Genomic DNA, 7,346 nt, shown 5'->3' with positions numbered 1-7,346 from the left:
AACATTGGGTAACTTGAATTGAATAAGAAAAAATGCATGGCAGACCCAAAAGAGGCCCAGCAAGCACAAGTCAAGTGGAAACATGGTAGAAGCAACGAAATGGTATGGCATGAACGCTAGTCAACCCATAAACCAAAAGTAAAGAGAAATAGAGGCCGAACTGAAGGAAGAAGGGCCCATACCTAAGTAAGACCCAGCCCAAAGAAGAAACGAGGTGTAAAGAATGAAAACCCAATGACTCATCCAAACCACAAGAGGTTAAGAATGAGCAGCAGAATGTGTAGCAAAGACTAGACAAGCCCCCATGCAATGGCAAACGCATGAACAATAGACAGGCCATGGACTCACATGAAAGTGGAGCACGCACAAGGCTTAGGCACCACCCACTTATACCCAGCTAATACAGGGGTGGTGGGCCAGGGGTCAGAGGTAAGAGAATGTATGGTTTGACGGTGGGGAGAAGGGAGAAGTCTATTTTAGGATTTCCACTTAAACTCTTTTGGGGGAAATGTCCTGCTGGGATGACATACCACCCAAAAGAGGGAAAGATGAGCAAGAATCATTAGGTGCATAACATAGGAGTTAGTAAGAAAGAATACCCAACTCCTATCCGAATGGGAATGTCATGGAGAGTAAGAAAACAAAACAAAACTATTTTGTTTGGGAATAGGACATGGCATGGCCAGCACAGGGTAGTGGTGATGACTTGGCAACCGACAGACCAGTGGGTGGTTTGGGAAGAACACTCACACCAGGCCAAAAGTAGTTGAGGGGTAAAACAGTAAAACTCATCACAATAGGTAGTATAAAAAGCAAGGAAGTTAATACCGTACCGGAGGCTGTACCGGTTTAGCCAACGGTACGATATATTTGGAGTACCGGTCAATACCAGTTTACCGTTTTGGGATTACCGCTAATATATATATATATATATATATATGTATGTATATCAAATTTTAAAGTGACAAATTCTATATAAATTAATATATTTATTTACATTTCAATTTTTTACCTCTTTTGTTCAAATTATTTTAAGCTAATGCCTAGCCCATTTCACTACTCAATAATAATAATAATAATAAATTAAAAACCATAATAAGACTTCTGAGTGGTCAAAAAGAAAAGAAGAGTAAACTGTAAACGAGGGGCAGATAAACCACGTTGGTTTGTCCTCCCCTTAATAACTTTTGTTAAATAATAATTTAAAAAAAAAAAAAAAAAACTTTTAGTAAGAAGTAGAAAGTGGGTAGGTGTAAAAAAAGTGGATGTCATCTCATTTTGAACTCTGTCCTCTGAGTTTCTTTGCTAACATTTTGTTTAGAAACCCAGATCAGAAATGCTAAAAGAAAGAGTGACAATGAGGAAGAGAAGAAAACTCAAGAAGCTACTATGCGATGGCAGCGAGCTCAAGCCTCAAGATCTAACAATATTTCACTTGTGGATGAAGGTTCAACAATGGTGAAGAGGCGCTGTAAGTAGCAATTTTTTTTATGAAAACCCATTTCAGTTTGTACCGGTCCGGAACGAAGATACCGCCCGAAAAGCATCAGAATCCGCCGAAATGGCCGAAATAAGCCGAAACACACTAGTATTTAAGACAGTATGAATCAACCCAGTTTCTGTACTAGTCCAGGCACCGGGACTAAAAATTCCGGCTGTACTGGCTGGTACGTTACGAAATTAACTTCCTTGATAAAAAGGCCTTAGCTGTACACAATGTGAAAAAAAGAAAAAAAAATGGGAAGAAGAGTAGGAAGAACAACGAGAGGCAAATAGAGAGTAAGGAAAAAAAATGAGAAAAATAATAAGAAAGAAAGCAACGAAAAATAAGGAAGAAAAGAGGGAATATAGGAATAAGAAGGAAAATGAAGAGTGTAGAAAAACAGAGGGGATAAAGAGTAAAGTGAGGAAGCAAGAGTGTTAGGGGCATGCACCAATAGATTACTCTCTTCTCTCCCTCTCAAAAGCCTAGTCTCTAGCAAGATTAAAAGGTTTTGAGGGTAAGTTATTTAGGCCCATTCTTTCAAAGTAGGCAATTTCCATGGCAGGATTTCTCTGTGAGACTGTCCACATTGAAGAGTAGTTCCCTCCCTAGACTTAAATCTCCTAAGGAATCAAGCATGGCAGAATAACCACTCCTTTTTTTATTATTAATTGATCAAGCATTAACATTATTTTTTTTTTTTTTTGGTCTCTGATCTATTTTTTCCGTACTCATATCATTGTTTTTTCCTTACTAACAAAATGGTTTAATCATTGTCTTTGATTAGCATCAAATATATTCTACTTATTTTATTATATTATAGCCTTTTGCTATAACATTTTTGTGATAGCATCTTCTGCCATGGGCATTTGACCAAAATCTCAACAAAGGGGTTCTAGCTTACCCACAAGCTGAGTTGAGATGAGTTTCAATCAAGCCAATCCAGCTCTCTTACCCAGGACTGTTGGGCCACAATGCAGCAGGAAGAAGTCTAGCCCAGAAGAAGTCTGCCACCCTTATTAGATAGGCTTGCAGTGGCGTTAGGGTCATGTGCTTCTCCTGAAATATGGTTCTCTTTGAATTTCTTTGTGCTTCGTCTCAGAGTGTCTTCTTCTTCATCAGAACGTTTCAAGTTTTCTCTCACCACCTTTCCAAAAGTGACTTGTTTCACAACTTTAACGCTGTTTGATAGTCTGTGTAAAAAAATAAGGGTTAAAAGAAAATTAAAAAAAAAAAAATGCTTGCAACTAAAAACAAACCAGCGGCACAGAGAAAGGAGAGGAGAAAAAAAAAAAAAACGCTTGCGATACAGAGGAGACAGAATTCGTACGGCTGGCCATTACCATTCCTTTCCAGACTTAGACCCCACCGCAACCGGCACCGGTAACCTAAAGGTGCATGCAGGAATTGAGATACGGAGATAGAGAGAGGCAGATTCAGAGAAATAGAGAGACAGTCCATCAGATCCGTATCCTCCACCGGTTAGTCTCTGTTTTTGGGTTATTTAAATTTGGGTTTAAATATGATTTAGGTCTTGATTGTATTGGATTGCATTTAGGTTTTGGCATAGATTCACTACACCGATTTGGTATTAACCGTTTACTTAACACAATTATATTTGTTGCGAAAATTACATTACTATAAAATTGTCAATTCCAAGGGGTCAAAGTCCATTTCGTTAAAAGATGAAACTTTTTATTTTCCGAAAGAAAAGATGAAACTTAAGAGTCAAAGTCCATTGCCTTGATTTTAATTTTATTTATTTTACTTTCTTTTTTAATCTTTTGCGTTGTGGCTTTCTACTCGATATGCTTTTAAGTGCCTAAATTTTGGTGGGTTTGTATTTGTGGGTGTTTTTTCCTTTGGTTGCCTTTAGACTTTGGAATAAAAAATTTGTGATTTTTTGCAATAATCACTTTTTTTGTTATAATCTATTTCACTTTCTATACATTCTCACAACTTTGGAGATTGATACCTCTCTCCCTGCTCATCAGATATGTACTGAGTAACCTGCTTCACAGTGAGCATAAAGCATTATTGTAAAAATAAAGGTATCCATGGTTGAGTTCTTTACTAACATCTCCTATCAATGTATAAGAACTGTGTTTTGAAGCATATTTGAATGCCAAATGTTTGTTGAAATGTATGATGGAAAATCTAATAGCCTGTGTGCAAATAAATATTAGCTACTACACATTGCCAAACCATTTGGACCAACTTTATAACAATTCATTATTATTCTCTTTTACTTTCCACAAACTTTTATGCTTAGAGCTTTAACATTATATGTAATTCATATCTGATTATTTTAAGAATTCCATTAACTTCAAACACACAACATGGTCAAAATATAAGGTATTTTGATAAGAATCTACCCAAGAGTGGGTAGATTCTATGAGAAATACCTAATTTGAGGCAACTAGCCTCCAAGAATGAGAAATAAGATTTAGAGAGAATAGAGAAGATTAGGAGAGAAACTGTTGCTTATTTCATTTAATGGTCCTTACAATCCCCACTCTAGCAAACCACTTATATCCAGTTTTCTTGAGTATTCAAAGCTATTCCAAGTAAAGCCATATATGTTGCATTCTAACTAACTAACTGACAGCAACTAACAGATGTTAACAGCTTCAATGGTAAAAAACTAACAATTCCCTAACTCTAATGCAGCGGCTTAGGACAGGTGTATGTTAGGCAACATCAACAACAACAACTATGGCAGGAAGTCAACTTCAGCAGCAACATCACAAGTGTCGCTTGATGACTCTTAACATATTCTATATTGTTAAGTAATAAAATAGCTTACTATATTTTAATATAATGCATTACTCTTTTTTTTTTTTTTCCTTATTATTTAGTAATTGGGAAAATGAAGGAAAATAAGCTAAGATAAAATTCTAAAGTTTTAAATGTTTCTCAACTATGTATAATATAAAAAATCAAAGTACAAGGTTTTTGGAAATAATTCTCCAGATTGGAATGATTGTCATTGATATTTACTTATAGCTGTACAAGTAGGATTATACAGGTTACAAGGAAAGTTTTGATGCACAGGTTAAATGATCTGTCATGATTTATTATTGCATAATATTCTCCTTGAGTTTGGCAATGATTTGATTTGATGCAATGATTTTCTATGTTCAGGTTTTTACCAGAATGAGACTAATTTTCAGGATTTATGATGGCTGAACCAATGATCATGGTTGGTGGCAATAATGCTCAACTTAAGTTGCTGCATAACTGATGTTGGTGCTGCTGCTGGAGGCTTAAATAGCTCCATAATTGCTGGTGTTGTTGTTGGAGGCGTGATGGATGCTTTGATTGATTTGGTATGTCATTATATAAACCCATAAATTTAGATTGATAGTATTTATTTCTCATTCAGGAGTAGGATCAAGAAAATAGCTCAGATTGTTATTTACTTTAAGATTTAACAATCAGTTGGTTCATTATTTGCAAATTTCATCCAGAATGAGAACCTTGAAGCCAAATACATCTTGGGCTAGGAAGTAGTAAAGGTATGCCTGACTTAACTAAAATTTAACTTCAGTTGGTACTAACTTTCACCTTGAGTAATTTTTCTAATTTTCTTTCTACTAAATTTTTATTCCATAATCATAGCCCTTTAGTTGTTTGGATTTGTTGACTGTTAGATGACCCTTTAGAACTAAGAGAGTAAATATGATTGAAGAATGTGATCATCTAAATATGCACCATGTAACAAAAAATAGGATTTGATATATAAACCTGCATTTCTATAAGTGGTTTGGTAGACATACTTTGAATAACACCAAATGGTTCACATCAATATCTGATTTGTTTTCATGATTTCAATTTAGCCTAAAACATGCTTATGATATCCATATCTGTTTACAATAAGAATAAGTGTATGCTTTAAGCATGAATGATTTCCTGGGGCATGTCATGTTTGTGATGAGTATATTTTTAAAGCCATATCAAATGTTGTATGTACGGATGGATGTTTGAAGTGTAGCTATTGGAAATGGTTGCTGATCTTTTAGTTCTATTAATAGTGATGATCTTTGTGTTTGGTTTGATTGAACAGGGACAGCCAAAGAAATTTTTGCAGTTTCTTTTCCAAAAAGTTTTGAAACATAGTGATGCAAGTAATTTTGGAATAATTACTAGCAAAAATGTTTTGTCTTTGTTATGGAATAGTTTCATTAATACAAAAATCTTTTCTTCTATTTCTTATAAAATGTTCATGAATATTCTTTCAACGGATTTTAAATGCCTTCACATATTTATATGTATAATATTCAATTGCAAAAGAAAATCATATAATAACATTATTGCAGTAGAATATGCTATTACTTTACAATTTGATTCAAAGTTTAGTAATGAAAAGTGAAAAAAATCATTAATAGGTATTGATGAAAGATTGTTAAAAAAACTTTTAATGGAACCTTCTTATAGAGATAGGAGATTCAAAAGCAAGGGCGTCCTTTGGATATGATTCTCACTAAGGTTCACCCCTCTCTGTAATTTTATTCGTTTCCCCGAGGTTTTTTTTTTTTTTGTTAGCACAATTCTCCACAAGATGAAGTATATATGCGCCCCATTTGTTTGACAATGTAAGAATGAGTCTGGAGTTGTTTATAAATTCATAGCAAATAACATTCTTTTCATTTCCATTTGAAACATGGACCCCATTTGTTTGACAAAACTTTCACTCACTCTTGCTGGGAATAGGGGTTTCGTTTTTTCCTATTTAGAACAAATTAACATGGATGCCTTGAATTTTTACTGCAGGAGTTTCTGTTTTGGTTCATCATGTGGAGAGAGACACCAAAGATGCTTGGGAGGCCTATAGAAACATGTGTTTGACATGCTACCTCCTGTGCTTTTCGGTGGTTTTACTTATAATTTTTCTTTTGATATGCAAACTAACCCCAATTCATAGGAATTGCTTAAAATCGTTATTACCTTTTTGTTCTCTAGGTTGCCGGATAACTCTTTGTTTTAGCTTTATTTGAAGGGGAAAAAAAGTTAAAATATTTATCTTTGAGAGTTTTCCTTTGAATTATTTTCTCAATTGATGATAAAGATTGGTGGGGAGATATTTCTAAGAAAGGGGCTCTGCCTTGGCAAATAACAGCTGTGATGGAAGACATCTGAGACTTGCTGGCTTAGTGAAGACATTTATATTTTGTACATAGAAATTTGTTGGCAAAAGAAAAGTCTTAGATGCATTTTTTTGGGACAATAACTGCAGTGCATAGTAGTTTTTCTATCTTCAAGATTTATGGAAAGCTTACAGAAATGTTCAAAGGGCTTAAAAAGGTTTGTAATATTGTATGCAATATACTTGGATCAATGATGATTTAAATGTAAATCTTCTTTTGAAAATGGATTTTTTTATTTTGTGTTTTAATAATTTTCTAACTTAATACATTTTTTTCTCACACTTTTTTACGGTATGAAGTTTAGCCATTAGTAGTTGACTTTTTTGATGGACGAAAGGGGGGTGGGGGCGACCATTTGTGACTAACCCACCCAGGGCGTGACCTAATAGGGGCACCCCCCACTTGACTTAATACTTTACTCATCTCATCTCTTTTATAAACTACTAATCTCTTAGGTGTTAAATATCATGGGTATTTTGATTGGATTGGTTTTGATTTAGGTATTTGGGATAGATTTATTTATTTTAAATAATTTGAATTTTTTTGTAATTAAGGTACGTATTTAGGTTAGAAGCAGTTTTGCTGTGGGTATTTGTGTAAGATTTGGTTCTGATTTGTAATATATAATTGCTAAACTTCTATTCAGTCATAAGTTAATCTTTGACTTGGGAGGGGAGAATGTTCCACATGGAAGCCTTCCAAAATTGGATATGGAA

At 34.5% G+C, this 7,346-nt stretch overlaps 1 long non-coding RNA gene across 1 annotated transcript; it reads left to right on the top strand.

Annotated features, from left to right (window-relative positions):
* Positions 1-2,384: 2,384 nt before the first annotated feature.
* Positions 2,385-6,809, top strand: LOC115992451. Its single transcript, XR_004092519.1, has 5 exons — positions 2,385-2,964; positions 4,154-4,267; positions 4,657-4,812; positions 4,954-5,001; positions 6,257-6,809. It is a non-coding gene; the product is annotated as an uncharacterized LOC115992451 (long non-coding RNA).
* Positions 6,810-7,346: the final 537 nt, after the last annotated feature.

Source organism: Quercus lobata, chromosome 5 (genome assembly GCF_001633185.2).
Source record: "Quercus lobata isolate SW786 chromosome 5, ValleyOak3.0 Primary Assembly, whole genome shotgun sequence".
In the NCBI taxonomy this organism is placed as follows: domain Eukaryota; kingdom Viridiplantae; phylum Streptophyta; class Magnoliopsida; order Fagales; family Fagaceae; genus Quercus; species Quercus lobata.
This window is presented reverse-complemented; position numbering and strand designations above follow the sequence as displayed.